This window comes from Amblyomma mixtum, chromosome 2 (genome assembly GCF_055824585.1).
Source record: "Amblyomma mixtum isolate Tamu chromosome 2, ASM5582458v1, whole genome shotgun sequence".
NCBI lineage: Eukaryota > Metazoa > Arthropoda > Arachnida > Ixodida > Ixodidae > Amblyomma > Amblyomma mixtum.
This window is the reverse complement of record NC_143013.1, coordinates 112,809,314-112,828,856: the sequence shown is the minus strand read 5'-3', so window position 1 is coordinate 112,828,856 and position 19,543 is coordinate 112,809,314. Positions and strand designations below refer to the sequence as shown.

Genomic DNA, 19,543 nt, shown 5'->3' with positions numbered 1-19,543 from the left:
CGCTCGTGGTTTCCCTTACAAAAATGCTTCTTGAGACAGTGTTGAAGTTCTCATGCGCAGACTCAACACGCCATGTTGAATTTTTGTTGTGACCAGGATGGGCTAGTGTTGGTGAATTGTTGAGGCCGAGTTGGAACTCATTGGAAAAGTGGCCACTGTGCTAGAGTTGAGCATTCTCAATGAAATTTCTGCTTTGCGTTCATGTTGAATTCATGTTGGAATTACGGGAGTGAATCAACACGCCATTCTGAATCTTGGCTGGGGTAAAAAAGCAAAAAAATCCTGGGAATACATTCGTATTGAGCCAGATGGACCGACTACCAATGCAGTTTTCGGCGGTATATTCATATTTATTCCTGCAATTTCTCGTTAACGTGAAGCCGTCATCCCCTGTGACGTAGTGCTCCTCACATACGCACAAATACGTATGTATATCAATATATATATACATAAATACACCTTAGCCCTACACATCCATCAGATAAAGAGCATGGGACAGCACTGCACACGAGGCCATAGAAAGAACTGACAGAGTTCATCTTACGATCTTAAGTACAACCTCGGCTTCGCCCTTATATAGTCTTACTCAGGGGTGTCCGGACCTGCGCAGGTTGTAGACTGCCGATCAGCAAAGTTATGTCAGTTACTACTATTAATATTTATTTATTTTATGTGTAGTAGAAGTAATGAAGTTCATATGCAACGGTCTATTATTTGACGACCTTGATTCATTTATAAACAACTTAAATAAAGCATAAATAAGCGCCTTTTTTATGAGAGCACATACGAATCATCCAAAGTAGGTATGCCTGAATGAGCATATTGCACTTTTTTCTATGCAAGAAAATGACTTTGAGCGGTTTATGAGAGTTTTAACGGGTGCTGCGTGCGTTCTTAATATGTGTAATGTGATCAGGTTCTGTTTACACGATGCATGTCGAAATGATTTCATTTAGTTAGGCTTAGAAACGGCTGTCTTGAGATGATTCAACTTAAGTTCAACAGAAATTGCTCAACAGTAAATCTCTTGACTACGCTCAACAAAAATTCCGTGTAGCAGGTGTTGAGTAGTCTCAACATACATTGAGTTCATGTGGGTTTCCAGTTGATTCAACAGGAGCTCAACAAGGCATCAACTGAAGCTCAAAAGTCATTTTTGTAAGGGTTGACTGGTATGACGATATGTTGAAGCGCTGTGTAATGAGCGCCGCAGAAAGGCCGCTGGGCATAGGCATTTTTTGAATCCCAGCCTCTGCAGATGGTTATCAAATGTGAAAATAGAAACGGTCGAAGACTGCTTTAAACAGTTCCTTCGACCTTTTTGTAGTTAAGTAGGCTTATATTTCGTGAATAGGTACTTTTCTTGTCAGTCAGTTTAGAACGCGTCACTTTGCTTGTCGTTTTCCTCAGGTGAGGCTTCCGGGCAGGTCGCATCTTATGCAAAGTCAAGTGAAGGTCAAAGGAATTTGAAAGTTCACTTTTATGCATTCAGTGGTTGCATTCTTAGCTTTGCTAAACCAAAGCTTCTTGGCTTTATCACAACATTCCTCTGAACGCATGAACACTTAATTACTTTTTAGTTCCCCAGGAATAATAAAACCGTTTAGTAGTACGAACAAGAATTTTCTCCACAATGGCTTGTACACTCGTTCAGGGTAACGAACCAGAATTTTTTCGGGTTCGCTTCGATTTCGGGTTCATGCCTTTCGGGTTCAGTTCTGGGTTCGGCTCCGGAGCAACATTCTGTTCTGGTTCGAACCAGTTCAAAGCTGACCGAGCCGGTTCAAACTGGTTGAAACGGATTGAGACAGAACAAGTTGTGAACCTAATCGGTTTTACTAAACCTCATTGTGCTGTTTACTTTGCTGTGCGACGTTGATATATTAAGTGAAAAATGCAAAATTTGCTCAGTGCAAGGCGCTTAACTTCACCCACTTCAAGTTACTGTCTGTGTCAAAAGATCGGAATTCTTGGTAAGAGCCGCGAAATTAAATATACTCAAAATTAGTGTAAATTGGCTATCACGAATTACATAAGGAGAAAAGCTGGTGGCCTTCGCATCCATAAAACCCTTCAGTTTCAGCTGTTTCGGAGACGCCGTAGCTGGAGTAAAAGCACCCCCCTGAAGCTCATGTCAGTTGGGAATTTCTCCTACGCAGAGTACTTACATGGGTACCCTCTAGGTCACCGTACACTACTGTGAGAGGAAGCTGTCCTGTACCAGCACGTATATACAGAGAAGACACCTTTCCGTCACCACAAAGCTAACTTTACAGTCACCCCCCCCCCCCCCCTCCCCATTTCCGGCACACCTCCAACATGCATCTCAAGAACTTACCAAACATAATTTATTTAAATCACCTGTTTGAAATCGCCTTTGTGACTCGAGTTATAGACGGTGTTCAACCTAATACTTCACCCAATTTTTATAAATAGACTTTTTGAGTTAGAAGAGCGCATTTTTCTGCACAGCATTATCATCGGTGAAGTACATCAGAATAAAGATAAAATATTTTAACTAGCAGGCTAGTTAACTAATATTTTTAACTATTACTGTTAGGCTCCCCAATTACCGAGAGGCGTGTAGTCCACCGCCAGTAATATCCATATCAGTAGTTACGATTCCGAAAAATCGGTTATCCTCGGCGCAGTCGGCCAACAAATTCTGCCGACGTTTTGCAAAAATGCATACGCTTTCGAGAAGTTTGCAGGCGAAGTAACCGCTCCAGTGCACGTAAGTCGTCGAAAAAGCGAAAATTGGTCGGGCCACAGCGCCGAGGGTAATCGCGCCTTCGAAATTCTAAAAGCTGATATGGATACTACTTTAGCCGCCGCGGTGGCTCAGTGGTTATGGCGCTCGGCTGCTGTCCCGAAAGACGGGGGTTCGATCCCGGCCGCGGCGGCCGAATTTCTTTAGAGGAGAAATTCTAGAGGCCCGTGTTCTGAGCGATGTCAGTCCATGTTAAAAAACCCCAGGTTGTCGAAATTTCTGGAGTCCTTCACTACGGCGTCTCTCATAGCGTGAGTTGCTGTCAGACGTTAAACCCCAGTAAACCAAACCATATTACTTACAGTGGGCTACATGCCTCGCAATAATAGAGGAGTAATAGAGTAACAGTAATAGTGACACTAACTATTCAGTATATTTAACCAGCCTGCTAGCTAGCACGCCTTAGCTGTATTCTGATGCATTTCACAGCTGGCAGTGCCATGGTGCTAAATGCGCTCTTCTAACTAAAAAGCTATTTTAAATATAAAAATGGAATTAAATTTAATTATTTTAACTAACTTTGTTCTTTATAAAAACAGTTCTTAGGTGAAACACCGCATATATCTCGAACCCTTATAGCTCTGTGTCTTCAAAAGCACGGCTAATCGTGGCTTCTGGCCAGGACAGTGTAAAATTAAGATTTTGCCCGGTGCTGATGTCGTTGCCATCTTTTATTCTGATAAAATGCGTATGATAAAAATGCAGGCATGGATGGGTTGGTAGCACTTCCTGTCCCTATGGACACAAATCTGCAACATCTTCGTAGCAACCTTTCGCTGTGGCACTGCTGCAAGTGCTGCATTGTGCGAAAAAAAATCGCAAAAGTGCTACATATATTTTTGGGACCTTTCCGAGGCGCTCTCACAGGAAGGCTATGCGTCGACCAAATTTTTAGATACCTAGATGGAGTGCGGTTGATCTGTCGTACGCTTTCAGGGCGAGAGCACTGCTTGACGGGGTCAAACGCAACTAAGACTATTGTGTGAAACCGCGGAGTAACTTGGATAAGTTTGGAGGAGCGTCGCCCCAGCTTTAGCCAACGGAAGGAGGGCGTCACATCAGGTTCCGTCGTGTGGAGATGTGGAGAGAGGGTGTGAAGATGAGCAGCGAGAAACGCGGTTTCGTGCACATACACATGCGAGAAAGGAGAGGCGCAGAATGAACACATGCTTTCGCACGTCTACAAAATCCTACAACCTTTTTGTGCAGCTGCTAGATTCACAGTTTTTATTTTTCCAAGCCACAAACGACCCCTTCCTGGCAGCTGTGCTTATTAGCGACTAAGTGCTAATCTGTCTTTTCTGGACATGACCGTGAGAGAATTTTGTGCACATACATTCGGTTTCCCCACTCTTCGCTTTCCCTTGAGTCACCTGTACGGCCTGTCCAGAATGCAGATAACAAAGGTTCTCATCGGTCATTACTTGAACTACCCATATACCTGCAGCCTTACCTAGCCTTTTTTGACAACGGTGTATTAGAGCAGGATCAGCGGGTGTAGCTTCAATAGGCCGCAAAAATCTTTTTTGGGCTTCTAACATGCACGTACTGTACGTACCTTCCGTAGTTAAGAAGAACATCTTGTTGGGTGAGTTGGTGCATACTGTTTTAGGTACGAATTGCGCACAAAAGACACACATAGGAAAAAAAAAACACGAGGGAGACTGAAACAGCGCGAACTATCAACTGGTGTTTATTCGAAAAAGGAAACCGCGCCAACAACGAGGAGCGATTGCCACGAAGAAAGACTACGGTCATCCCGTATATTCACAAGGTGGCGCACCACATAAAAAAAGTGGCAAATAGGCATGGCGTCCCTGTGGTGTTTTCGGCGCCACGCAAGCTCGCCGGGTTGTGCCCAAGAATCAGCGCGGAAGGCGCTCGACGAAGAGCATGCGAGATAAAGCATGCGGCACAATTTGTCAAATGCGCCACGGGCGTTGTATATCTGATTCCGCTCAACTGTGGTCGCGTGTATGTGGGCCAGTCAGGACGCTGCGTGAATGAACGCGCAGGGGAGCATCAGCGTTCAATTAGGAACAGAGAAGGAGCAAATTTGCCTGCTCATTGCATTGCATGCAACGGTTGTGAGCCACTGCTAAAAAGTATCAGAATTCTGGGCAGGAGCAATGACAAAGTTTCCCGTGAACTTCTAGAGGCATATCACATCAAGGCAAGAGGTCATAACTGTGTGAGTGACACATCCGTTTCACTGTAGAACGCGGAAAAGAAAATTTTTTGGAGCGTTTCTGATGGGTTGTCGTGCAGGGTTTGATTTGCCTTCTTATTCTCTCTGTCCCCTCTTTGTAGGCACGTGTGCGCACTGCCTATAAAGCGGCACTGAATCGAATAAACACCAGTTGATAGGTTGCGCTCTTTCAGTCTCCCTCGTGTGCTTTTTTTCCTGTGTGTGTCTTTTGTGCGCAATTCGTACCTACAACAGTACCTTCCGTGTAAGGCGATATCGTCGCGCCTACGGAAGTTTGTGCAACGGTCACTGAATTGCTACGCATGTTAGCAGCGAGAAAGTATTTAGGATCGTTTGGGGCAAACTTCAGCACACCTAGAAATGACATTGAGATCACAGCTTACAGAATAAGATTTTTGCGGTCGCATTTCTTTGGAGGAGAATGTCTAGAGGCCCGTGTGCTGTGCGATGTCAGTGCACGTTAAAGAACCCCAGGTGGTCGAAATTTTCACAAACCTTCACTATGGAGTCCCTCATAGCCGGAGTCGCTTTGGGACGTTAAACTCCCATAAAGCACAAAACATAAAGCTTGCGATGAAAGACACTGATATTCCGTGTGAACTTTTCGTGGTAATAGGAATGTTTAGCGTGCGGAAAAGCAGCGTGATGGATAAACACGCAGACCCACCGCTGTCAAAAGGTCACTGTTCAGAGAACAGTGCATTTTAGCGCAGGTGATGCATGCTGCGCAATTTAAACCTCTCGACTGGCGGCCGTTTCTTCGTGTGCGCCTACCGGATTTTTGATGCGCCGGGTGTAGTAAGGGAGTGACGGTGGCATGAGGCCGCATGCCGAGATCGCTAAATTTGACCAGCTTAATTAAGGCACGAGGGCGGTCAGGCAGGTTCCTGATATTCCATGCGACAACAACAAAAAAGAAGCATCGGAGATGGCTGAGTATTCTAGGCGTTGGAATGATTGAAGCTGCTCGGGGGTTAGAGTATGGCAGTTGTTGTCACTGCGTTAGCAGTATAGCCTCCTTTTCTAAAAATTACCTTGGTTTGTGTGCGTGTGAGCGCGCGTCTGCCCGCGCGTCCTCCACCTTTGATGCGTACTGCACACTTCGGTGGACGCTCATCTGGGCACTCACTGGAAAAAAATGGCTGGTGGTTATGGCTAAGCACTAAGCATTGTGCAAAAACGCGGGTTTTTGCAGGTGTACACTATCGCCACGTGCCTTAAAGCGCGGTAGAGTTTTCAACTGACTCAGGAAGCCAGTTATGGGCATTTTCTTTCCTAAAAATCGTCGCAGTCTAAACGTTCCACTGGTTTTGAGAGAAGGAATTGTGCATAACTCCTGGATTAGTAGGCAGACGCCACCGCCAACTCACAGCGTGGTCGAGGTGTCCACTGACCCAGTGAGCCAGTTACAGTCGCTATGCAGAGACTTGACCCACACAACCACACACCTTTTCAACCCTCGGAGCGCGGCTAGAAATGCTGCCGCACTAAAATGCGTCTTCACCCATTTTCCATATGCAAGCATGTAAAAGAGGGAGACTCTAATAATCCCAAGATTTCACATCAGTCTGCATTACAATGGTTTAGAATTGCCGAAAACGCATTACGGAAGCGTCAATAAGTTATTCCTAGACACCAGGCTTTCTTAAGTTTTGTTTTCTCATTGACTGAATGTCATTTTCGCACTGTTTAACGCAGACAGCTTTCGGTGGATAAACCTGCGCGTGAGTGCACCTCATTTTCTAAAAAAAAAGAAGCAAAGGTATGCCGGGCTTCAAAAAAAGTGGGGCTTTACCGAGTCACGAACCGGTTCGGAACGATTCCCTTGAATTGTTCCGTTTATTAATCAGTTCTAAGATGGCGAAAAAACTTGGTTTCGTTCCGTTCCGGTTCCGGGAAAAAGTACAGGTTGGGTTCCAGTTTCGCGTTCAGGTTCGGTTCCGGTTTGACACCCTGCACGCAATATAGTCCTTCATGTTCGCTTGTATTGAACGACCTGGTTTTCGGGAGGAATTCCATTCAGCTAGCGCTAGCATCAGTTCTCATACTCATGGTTGAGGCACCGCCGCTCGATGGAAGAGCAATCGTCGAACGGCCATGGTTTTGGCGACTGCAGTTTTATTTGAGAGCTATGCTTCCTATCCATTGAATTGCCTTTTTTATGCATTTAGTATGACCTCTAAGTGAAAAAAAATTAAGAAAAAAAATGTTGGACACGACAGATGTGACAGAAGAATGAAGCAATATGCACTGCAATGATATATCTGCTTCGACATAACGCAACTTACTCAGCCTAACGTGAAGCCAGTCACTGCCTAGTCCATGTACCTCGCTGATCGAAATGCAATGCTGATTGATGCTAAGGTACCAGGACGCCTGCTGATGCGTTGCGAAAAACATACGCAGTGTATCATAGGAAGGGAAACTCAGATGAGAAAATGAACGTGAGGCAAATTAGAAGTAATTGCGGGAGTTACGGCCCTTCAAACTGAAATCGTTCACAGCGCAATCTTGTAGGGCCTCCAAGTAAATCATGGCGGAATGTAACCGCACAGAGGGGAATTAGTGCAGTTTTACTATACCGCGAAAGGCTGCTTTCTGGGTAGCGGTTAGGCAGTAACATGCGTGCTGAAGATTGCCGAGCAAGTGGCACCGAGCATGAAGGACAATATCCACTCCGAGGTTGCATGCGCCTATAGCTATGCTGATGGACGAAGCCATGGACATCCTCAACTTGATTTTTCTGTCAGATCTTCGCTGCGGAATTGCTAACATTGTGGAACAGCGGAGGGGCGCTGATTACGCCTAGAACCAGAAGGAATATGCGAAATAGACGAAACAGATCAAAATGAAAAAGAGCGAAGAGGGGAAACGCATTTCGCGGAGCGATCATAAAGGGATTAGTGAACATTTCTGACACCTCTCTAATACAGAGACACCTGACACCTGTATTTCACACCTGACAAATGCAAAGAAGACAGCGCGGGAGCGCAAATTAATCAACCAACACATTAGCGCGAATATCAGGAGCATGCATGGAGGAAGAAAAAGAGAAGCGCCCTGTGGAAAAATGGGAATTATAATTAACTAGGTCAGCTGATCCGACTTAAAATAAAACAGTTCAAAGTGGCAAACCACTGGAAAGAGAAGAAGCAACGCATCTGTTAGAGTAGGAAAATTAAAAAGGACATCAAACAACGACGATGGCTTCAGGAGAGCACAGAGAGTTAAAGGACATAAAAAACATGAGACAGACAAAACATGGCAGTCCTAAGTACTAACGAAATTGGAGGTAGAGATTCTCGTCAATTTTAAATAAAGCAGTCCAGTGATCACTGCATGTCTATAGTTCGGGATACAAGTCAACGTGGGCAAATAAAATTCTTGAACTACAGAAGCTTTCTAGGTAAAAATAAAGAAAGCAGAAATGGATCCATGCTGCACACAGGAAGTGTAGGAGAGGGACTGCGCTTTCAAATGCATTACATCAGCTATTGCTAAATCACGTAGGAGCGAATGCGGGGTAATCCTTCTGAATGAAGAAGCGATGCATAGCAATATAACCGAAGGGATTGTATATCTGAACAGTCCTCACAGGAAAAAGACGGAGAAAAATATTCCTAAATGCACAGCAGCAGAGAATGAAGAAATTTCAATCAATATAGTTAATGAACTTGATCCAGCGGTTATGGTGCTCGGCTGCTGACCCAAAAGATGCGGGTTCGATCCCGGCCGCGGCGGCTAGAATTTCTTTGGAGGAGAAATTCTAGAGGCCCGTGTACTGTGCGATGTCAGTGCACGTTAAAGAACCCCAGGTGGTCGAAATTTCCGGAGCCCTCTACTACGGCGTCTCTCATAGCCTTAGTCGCTTTGGGACGTTAAACCCCATAAACCAAACCAAACCAAACAGAAAGAACGCGTTCTTAAACGCAGGAAACAGTGGTATCACAGCAGCAAATTCTAGACAGCTGGCTACAAATTGGAATGAATTTCATCTATGAAGGGTAGATGGGATACGATAAACAAAATATCCCTCAGACCGATTACGATAACGGTGGTTTTTTAGAGGCTTGAAATGCAGACTGTGAACATAAAAATGCAGACATGGATACAAAGTAGCAAGATATCGGAAGAACTATAGAACGGGCTCTTTGCAGGCTACCGTGCCCTCGGCCTGCCAGCAGACACGGAGGACCAGCTGCTGTTCCCGGCCCGGAACCCTCTGCCCGCCTGCCGGCTCCTGCTGGCCTACCTCAAGGAGACCGGCCTGGACATCCTTCTGTAGCCCGAGGAACCTGGACCTGCAGCCCAAGGCCTGCGGCCTCCTGGACCTGCAGCCTTGGACCTGGACTCTTCTAGACCTTCGGCTCCTCCCAACCACATGAAGGTCTAGGAATCTGCCTCCCCCAGCCCGGTGCTTGCACTCTATCCTAGTGCACCGAGGCTTCCCCAGGCGCTGTTGTTGCGGCGGCGGCGCTACTCCAAGACCTTCCCCCTGCAAGGACACGGACCGCTCCCGTCGAGGCGACGACCATACCCCCTCCCCTCTCCCCTCCCTACATGCCCCTACCCCTTCCCCTGGTCCCCAAGAGTGATGCCACCAACTGGCCAACATACGTCGGGACCAGTATCCCCTCCCAAGAATACCCCAAAGCAATCATCATCATCATCATAGAACGGGCTCAGAGGCGGTAGGCGCTCAGGTGATAACCATTTCGTCCTTACAGAGTGTACAGGAATAGCTAGGGCGGAGAACAAGTTTGGAATTTTAAACTTTCTGCACTTCAGTGGTGCGTATAGCTTGTAAATAAGGAGGTTTTGTGGAACATACTAAATCGGCCTCAAGGTAGTAAAATTCCTAAAAAGATTTTAGCGGAATAATAAACTTCACATTGTATAACGCAAAAAACAGCGAGAACAAACGGGGACCAAAGGAAGAATGCCCCGCCGCGGTGGCTGAGTGGTTACGGCGCTCGGCTGCTAGCCCGAAAGACGCGGGTTCGATCCCGGTCGCGGCGGCTGAATTTCGATGGAGGCGAAATTCTAGAGGCCCGTGTACTGTGCGATGTCAGTGCACGTTAAAGAACCCCAGGTGGTCGAAATTTCCGGAGCCCTTCACTACGGCGTCTCTCATAGCCTCAGTCGCTTTGGGACGTTAAACCCCAATAAACCAAACCAAAGGAAGAATACACAGGAAGAAGCGCTGACTGTCAACTAAAGTTTAATCACAGGAAACGCGCTTATAAAAGGAAACAGAAAACAAAAAAACACCAAAACCAGAACGCACGTGCTACTAAGTGATATCCAGATATGCAACCTCACAGTCACGCAGGAGCAGGGATGGTTTGCTGACACACAATCTTGCTTTCTTTGCCATATTATACGCCTCGATGATTTCCCGGGTCAACTGGTCGGGGTGTTTGTACAAAATGTCAGTACAATGCAAGGACGGAAAACAGGATTGACACTCTCGGCAATGATCAACTAGATTAGTGGAGCGATTAGATTCTAATGAATTGAGGTGTTCTCCGAGTCATGTGTTATTGTGTGTCTGCAAACCATCCCTGCTCCTGCGTGACTGTGAGGTTGCATATCTGGATATCACTTAGTAGGACGCGCATTCTGGTTTTGGTGTTTTTTGTTTTCTGTTTCCTTTTATAAGCGTGTTTCCTGTGATTAAACTCTAGTTGAGAGTCAGCGCTTGTTCCTGTGTATTCTTTCTTTCGTCCCCGTTTGTTCGCGCTGTTTTTTGCATAATGTATCACCAACTCGCCCGCTTAGCTATCCTGTTGAATTTCACATTGTATGGCAAGTAGTTCAGGAGTGCAAACTGCTGGGCTAGTTGGTTCATATTGCAAATAAAGCGAACCAGCGAAAAAAGACGCAACACAAGAACAAAGAAGGCACACACCACAGCGTTGTGGTGTGCGCCTTCTTTGTTCTTGTGTTGCGTCTTTTTTCGCTGGTTCCCTTTATTTGTATGGCAAGGAACGCGACAACAGAAAAGGTGAGGAAAGCAATAAGGCCAGGCGGTCCGTTCTCACCGTTGTTATTCTTGATTTGTGCGAAACATAGAAAGAACGTACACGAAAGTAATTAAGGATAGTACCTCTCGCACAGAGTAGACGGAATGGGCGCATAGCAGGGGCTTCCGGGTTTAGTATGCTGACGGTATTTTTCGGAGGAAACTTTTTACGGAGAGAAGATTTCTCTGAACAGGGAAGTATTTGGTCTGAGATACCAAATTCGCCCCCGCACGCACCCACCTCGTTCCTCTGAACAGAGAAGTATTTGGTCTGAGATACCAAATCCGCCCCCGCACGCATCCACCTCGTTTCTCTGAACAGAGAAGTATTTGGTCTGAAATACCAAATCCACCCCCGCACGCACCCACCTCCTTCCTCTGAACAGAGAAGTATTTGGTCTGAGATACCAAATCCGCCCCCGCACGCACCCACCTCGTTCCTCTGAACAGAGAAGTACTTGGTCTGAGATACCAAATTGGCCCCCGCACGCACCCACCTCCTTCCTCTGAACAGAGAAGTATTTGGTCTGAGATACCAAATCCGCCCCCGCGCGCACCCACCTCGTTCCTCTGAACAGAGAAGTACTTGGTCTGAGATACCAAATCCACCCCCGCACGCACCCACCTCCTTCCTCTGAACAGAGAAGTATTTGGTCTGAGATACCAAATTCGCCCCCGCACGCACCCACCTCGTTCCTCTGAACAGAGAAGTACTTGGTCTGAGATACCAAATTCGCCCCCGCACGCACCCACCTCGTTCCTCTGAACAGAGAAGTATTTGGTCTGAGATACCAAATCCGCCCCCGCACGCACCCACCTCGTTTCTCTGAACAGAGAAGTATTTGGTCTGAAATACCAAATCCACCCCCGCACGCACCCACCTCCTTCCTCTGAACAGAGAAGTATTTGGTCTGAGATACCAAATCCGCCCCCGCACGCACCCACCTCGTTCCTCTGAACAGAGAAGTACTTGGTCTGAGATACCAAATCCACCCCCGCACGCACCCACCTCCTTCCTCTGAACAGAGAAGTATTTGGTCTGAGATACCAAATCCGCCCCCGCACGCACCCACCTCGTTCCTCTGAACAGGGAAGTACTTGGTCTGAGATACCAAATCCGCTCCCGCACGCACCCACCTCGTTCCTCTGAACAGAGAAGTATTTGGTCTGAGATACCAAATCCGTCCCCGCACGCATCCACCTCGTTTCTCTGAACAGAGAAGTATTTGGTCTGAAATACCAAATCCACCCCCACACGCACCCACCTCCTTCCTCTGAACAGAGAAGTATTTGGTCTGAGATACCAAATTCGCCCCCGCACGCACCCACCTCGTTCCTCTGAAGAGAGAAGTACTTGGTCTGAGATACCAAATCCGCCCCCGCACGCACCCACCTCGTTCCTCTGAACAGAGAAGTATTTGGTCTGAGATACCAAATCCGCCCCCGCACGCACCCACCTCGTTTCTCTGAACAGAGAAGTATTTGGTCTGAAATACCAAATCCACCCCCGCACGCACCCACCCCCTTCCTCTGATCAGAGAAGTATTTCGTCTGAGATACCAAATCCGCCCCCGCACGCACCCACCTCGTTCCTCTGAACAGAGAAGTACTTGGTCTGAGATACCAAATCCACCCCCGCACGCACCCACCTCCTTCCTCTGAACAGAGAAGTATTTGGTCTGAGATACCAAATCCGCCCCCGCACGCACCCACCTCGTTCCTCTGAACAGGGAAGTACTTGGTCTGAGATACCAAATCCGCCCCCGCACGCACCCACCTCGTTCCTCTGAACAGAGAAGTATTTGGTCTGAGATACCAAATCCGTCCCCGCACGCATCCACCTCGTTTCTCTGAACAGAGAAGTATTTGGTCTGAAATACCAAATCCACCCCCACACGCACCCACCTCCTTCCTCTGAACAGAGAAGTATTTCAGAAGAGTTGAAATCTGGGTTAGTTGGTACATTATACTTAAGAAAAACCAGCCAAAAAGACGGGGACAAAGGAGAGACGAGGCACACACAACGACTGAGATACCAAATCCACCCCCGCACGCACCCACCTCCTTCCTCTGAACAGAGAAGTATTTGGTCGTTGTGTCGTTGTGTGTGCCTCGTCTCTCCTTTGTCCCCGTCTTTTTGGCTGGTTTTTCTTAAGAGAAGTATTTGGTCTGAGATACCAAATCCGCTCCCCCATGCACCCACCTCGTCTTTGTTGTCCGGAGGACTGAGTCGTTGAATCGTCCGCTAAGGGCTTAGTACTCGTGCGAGTAAAAGCAGAGCGACGGTGCGTTCTGTACTGGCAACCTAGAGTTTGAAAATTAGGATTTGAAAAAGGTGCCATGGACGATTTCAGGGACTGGTGTGGATGACAGGGACTTCGGATGCAGCGGTACAATATTGTATTTCACGTTACAAACACTGGCTAATACTTGCGGAGAAAAATGAGAGGGTCTACTGTTTACATTTAGCGCGAATCAGTCAGGCCCACTCTACTCCACAATTATACTGATCATATACTTGCGATACAAGGCCATCAGATACTCACGGTGGCAGAACACAAACATCTCAGGGTATGAGTGAACGAAGGAGATATGTTCATCAAAAATCACGAACAAACTGCTGGTGCGAAACGGCAAACACCTGCCGCCATAATAAAGCGTAAATAATATTTGGGTGAAACGTGTATTAAGTACTAAGAAGTATTTGTAAATAAAGGATAACGCCAGGGCTTACTTTTGGGAATACAGGTTTATGTCGAAGGGAAGTTTAGTGTGGGCAAGAAATTATTAAGAAAGCTGCTGGCAGGTTAGCACTAAATGCTCACGTCAAAACCTCAAATGGGGCAGTACAGGGACACATGGCCCGCAGGAGCACGGGAAGGACAGAGTAAAATATCGTATGAGGAGGGCCTCATCAAATTGCACGAAAATAGATGGGCAGGTAAAGTATTTAAGAAACCTCAAAGAATTAGCGTAGACACACACAACGGAAAAGGACCACAAGACTAGCCACTAAGTATGCCAGAAACGCACTCTGTCCTTGTTAAGGGTGTTGATGAGAAGTAATCTGTGCAAGTGGACACTTCTGCAGTGCCGTGGTGAACTCCTCGAGTTTTATAACAGTCGTTTAAGGCGATCTTAAAATTTTGTGCATTTATAGCCACACAACGTTTTCGAGATGTGTATCTCAATCGTTAGCGCTCCCATCTTTTAGGCAGAGGACGCCAGAGAAGTTTCTTCGAATCCTACCTCCGACGCCACGCTCGCTTCGTCCTTTTGCGTCTTCACTACGTTGAATTGCGTGGAATTCAATGGAATGTTGGCAGCCAGGCATACGACTTTTTTAAAAAATAAATCTATACGTTCTCGCGTAACAATGACAACGTGGCGTACGCCAGAAGCTTTCGACAACACACCTGTTTCTTCTCCATTGCTTGGTTTAAAGCCAGCTGAGGCCTTTAACACTGATCTGCAGTCCGCATGAGGCAATGTTGGCGCTTTGGGTCTGCTGTAGACTATGCAGGCGCTTCGCGTCAAATCTCGCCTTCTCTAGTCGATGGCCTGTGCCGGGGAGCAAAAATGTCAACATTACAAAGAACGCATTGTACGGCGATGGATGTTAATAACACGTTGGCGCTTTTGGACCAGACGCAGGTAGAGTAATCAGGGTCGGAGTCTTACGCAACAGAGTCACATGATCCCTTCTCCCTCTGTCACTGGTGACGGGGGCACAATAAGTGGGGAACGAGGCCGAAGAAAGAGTGCGAAGCTTAGTAAGCCATGGCATAGGAAAGGACAGAGAAGGTGCCACGCATCAAATGTCTCAACGAAGCGCTGTTAGAGGAAGAGGAAAGCGCATCGGCGCACATGTGCAGCACGGAGGGCGAATTATTTGGCAGCTGCGGCGCGGCCCCGCTGCATGACTCAAGCGGACACAGAGTAAAAGCCACCACTTGGCTGTTGCATTTCATGCCAATCCTTTTTTTATCTCCCTACTGCTATCTTCCCGGCCACACACGGGGATTAGATTCTTGCAGCAACACGCGACAGCCCAGCTGTCACTCGGCTCGCCGAATATACAGCGAACGCTCGAACAACATTCTTCAGCCCGGCGGCGACAACGGCAGGGCCATATGGGCGCACACATCTCTCAAGAAAAGTGTACATGAAGGATATCTAATAAAGGACATGATTAAATCAACTATTCCGTACACGTTATTACGTGCACTAGGCCAGTAGTATGGCACTGAAGGCTCCTGTTGACATAGCGAGAAAAACGAGTGCCTTGCTCGCATCATTCCATCTAATTGGTGACTTATGGACTCAATCAACTTGTTTTTACTCTCCCGCACGTGAGCATTAAGTGGCGGTTGAATCTAGTTTCTTGGAGTCGAAATCCTGTGTGGGGCAGGATATGTATTTTTTATAATTGCTAAGAAATTTTTGATTGTACAAGAAGATGACGTGTACAGAAACCGTTCTCTACATTTTTACAGTTTTATTACGAATTGTTGAATGAAAAAAAAATGGGACGTTTTTTGTCCCATTGGCACTAACTGGGAATAAAGAAAATGAGACGTAAACCGTTGCGGTGGCACAGTGGTTATGGCGCTTGTCTGCTGACTGGAAAGAGGCGGGTTGGATCCGGGCCGCGGCGATCGAATTTTTGTGGAGGCGAAATTCGAGAGGTCCATGTAGTGCGCGATGTCATCATCATCATCATCATCAGCTTGACTGCGCGCACTGCAGGGCAAAGGTCGCTGCCATGTCTCTCCAATTAACCCTGTCCTTTGCCAGCTGCGGCCTCCGTATCCCCCCAAACTTCTTAATCTCATCCACCCACCTAATTTCCTGCCGCCCCCTGCAACACTTGCCTTCTCTTGTAATCCACTCCGTTACGCTTAAGGAACATCGGTTATCTTGCTTTATTATTACATGCCCTTAGGAAGCCGATTTCTTCCTCCAGATTCTGACTAGGGTGTCATTAACCTGCGTTTCTTCTCTCGCCAACTCTGCTCGCTTCCGGTTTCTTAAAATTACACCTATCATTTTCCTTTCCATAGCTGGCTGCGTTAACCTTAACTTAAGCTGAGCCTTTTTCATTAGCCTTCACGTTTCTGCCCTGTAGGTGAGTATGGGTAAGCTACAGCTGTTGTATACTTTTCTCGTGAGGGATATTTCTAAACTGCCATTCATGATCTGAGAGAACCTTCCATATGCGCTCCACCCGTTCATAGTCTTTGTTTTTTCCTTCTCATGATCGGGATCAGCAGCCAGTACCTGCCTTAAGTAGACGTATTCCCTTACCAGTTCGAGCACCTCGCTAATAGCTGTGAAATGATGTTACCAGTTGTGTGCGATGTCAGGGCGCGCTATAAAACCCCCGATGTTCGAAATTTCCGCAGCTCTTCACTACGACGTCCCTGACATCGTGAGTTGCTTTGGGACGTTTAGCCCTAAACCATAGAGCAGAAAATCGGACGTATTTGTCCTTTTGACCTAGACTGGCACCCAAATTGAGTTAATTTCCTCTAACGACTTCATGAACTTGTTCGCACTTGTGCGCTTTTTGTTGAACTTATGCGCACCACATTTCTCGTCGTGGAACACCAACGGCATCTACGGATTTGTTCAACTTTCAGAGGGCTATGTACCTTGCCGATGAGGCTAAATTCACCGAACACGCCAACTATTTTTGGCAATTTTTTTAACCTTCTATATTCATTCGTGACGTCTTCTTGCTGCCGATGGTTCTGAATGTTATGGCATTGATGATTTGGCGCCCAGAAAGAGACTCTGCATATAGAAAATTACTACTAAAAATTCAGTCGTTATGCTACAATTTTTTTCCCATGGTAAAGAGAAATTGCATTCCTCTCATTAGTTGTCATCTCAGATCTTCAGAACACATTCAGGTGAGTGCACATTGTAATCAAGGGTTGTTCCTCTCTATGCAGAAAAAAAGGGTTTGCTTACCAGACGTTTCGATTCTGCTCTTTTTGCGAAATCAAATATAGCCAAAATTTGCAACGCGCCCGAAGAATAGAACGAAGTTTCAAGATCTGGACTCGCTACCTAATCCAGTGAACGCGGCTGAAACAGTTTTTAAAGAAAGCATAGAAACCTTAAGATAAGTGCCAGCGCAGCGTAAGTATGACTCCTGCGTCCCACTGCCTCTTACGAGCCCTCTAGCTGAGGGAACAAAGTGGGACGTATGGGTGCCATTGGGATACAAAGAGAAAATGCAACTGACATCTCTGAATCGATAACGCATTGGCGCGCTTTCTGATGCCTCTCCATGGCGCCTGTAGCTCAGTTCTAAAATTTTGAAGTGCTTTTGTGCAAACGATGAAAAGAGAAAGACGAGAAGCAATGATTTTATTATTCAAGAAAGGAAATAGAAATATCATTTGCCTCTAAGCTTCATACTCTAGGAAGAGAGCAATGGACTTCGGAAGAAGACGTCCGTCGTCCGTCGTCTAAGACGATGATTAGTGGGCCGGCTGTCTGACACCGGTCCGTAATTTTCGGCTTAATTTTCTCACTTCAGAGGTTTTTCAGTTTTTTGTGGCGTGTGTCCTCGACGTGCGACGACCTGGGGGTCCCTGGCCGCCGGCAAAAGCACGTCAAGCGACCTCCTCGGCGCTGTGCGCCGTATCCACGCCGACACGGAACATCACCGCCAGCTGAACTCCATGCCGCGCGGATGGCAGCAGCAGCAGCGGCGGGTCCAGCGGCCCCTGTAGTTGCGGCTACAGACCAGGGCCCGGCAAACAAGAGACTTTGTGACGACCAAGCCAGCAATGAGCCTCTGACCGACCATCCAGAGGACATGGACCAAGCATCGTTCACAGTTGTCTCGTACAAGAAAAAGAGAGCTACCGGTGTTCTTCAGGTAGTCTTCAGGCCCACCGAGGAAGGAGGAAGCCTATGGAAAGCTAATCCCAACATTGTGGCTTCAGCGGTTGTAGCATCGGCTCAAGAAAAAGTCCTCAGCCATCGCATTCACAAGGATGGGAGCCTGATGGTTACAGTATCGACGCTGCCCGCCGCCAACCGTCTGCTCACGGTAACTAAGCTGGCTGGAGTGGCCGTAGAGGCCCGAGTCCCATATTCTTACATGGCAAGCTATGGCAAAATACAAGATGTACCTATCACCTACTCAGACGAAGATCTGCAGGAATATCTACGCCACCAAGGTGTCCTTTCAGCAAGGAGGCTAACCGCCTACACTCCTGAGGATGGTGGAAAGATCAAAGAGGTACGCCGTCGCACAGTTATATTGGAATTCGCAAAAGATGCGCCGCTACCAAAACGAGTAACGCTTGGGTTCTGTAGTTACTCTGTAACTGAATACGTCGGAGCAGCAACTCAGTGCTATAAATGTCAGAGGCATGGCCGCATATCAAGACATTGTAACGGCCCCGTGCGCTGCAAAGTGTGTGCTGGCCCCCACTCCCACAAAGAATGCACTTCGAGAGCGCAACCTAAATTCGCTAACTGCGGTGGCCCACACCCTGCTTCCTATGGAGGGTGTTATAAAAAGAAAGCAGCCACAGTTGCTCGCACGGCAGAGCAAACACAAGGGAAAACCCCTAAGCGCCATGAACCACCACCTAACCCCGACGTGGTTTTCACGACTACTGCAGCTCTTACCGAGAGTCAGTCAACACAGCGTGGCAAAGCAGCTGACAAGACCTATGCAGACGCGGTAAAAAAAGAAGCGTGGGAAGTGCGTTGGTTCTTCTCCGTCATCAAAGATGCTGCAACGCACTGCACAAGACCCGACAAACAGCGTCGCTCGCTCTGAGCCTAAGGCGCCACAACATGACAGGAAGATCAGCGATAGGCAGAAAACCGGAAGCTCTGAAAGAGATATCACATGCGTACTGATTCCGATGCTGTTTGCAGCCATCAAGGCTATTTATTATCCGTGCAACCCCCTCGTCAGGGGGACTCCCAGAAGTAGAAGCTGTCCTTGCAATAGAGCCGTTGGTGTCGGTCTCCTACGCTCCGCAGGGGCGTAATACCACACTTGAGTAATCATGGCGTCAACAGCGAGAACTTCGCCACACCTGACAATTCACAACATCTTTCGTACATGCACCATTTTCCAGTGGAACGCTCGCGGGCTACGCCCTAAACTCTCAGATTTCCGACAGCTCGTGCGAGCATACCGCTTCCCCTTCATAGTCATCTGTGAATCACGCGTCGAGGAAACTTTCCGACTCCACGGATACTATTTCCATCATTCACAACGACCAGATAACGTCAGCAGATTGCTGATAGGCTTTCGCAAGGATATCCCGGCCTCATCGGTTGATGTCCCGCCTCACAGCGACAATGAATACGTGTGCGCTGTCACAGTTATTGCCGGACAACAGTACACTCTGATTGGAGTACATCTTGAGCCAGGCACGCCATTTGATGCTTTGAGACTTGATAACAAGGACGCCCTCACCGCATATTATTTGCGGAGGCTTAAATGCTCATAATGAAATTTGGGGCAGCTCACATACATGTGCTCGAGGTGCCAAGC

General features: G+C 47.3%; 1 pseudogene; it reads right to left on the bottom strand.

Annotated features, from left to right (window-relative positions):
* The window catches only part of LOC149360604 (uncharacterized), a 60,530-nt pseudogene that overhangs the window by 25,541 nt on the left and 15,446 nt on the right, over positions 1 to 19,543 (bottom strand).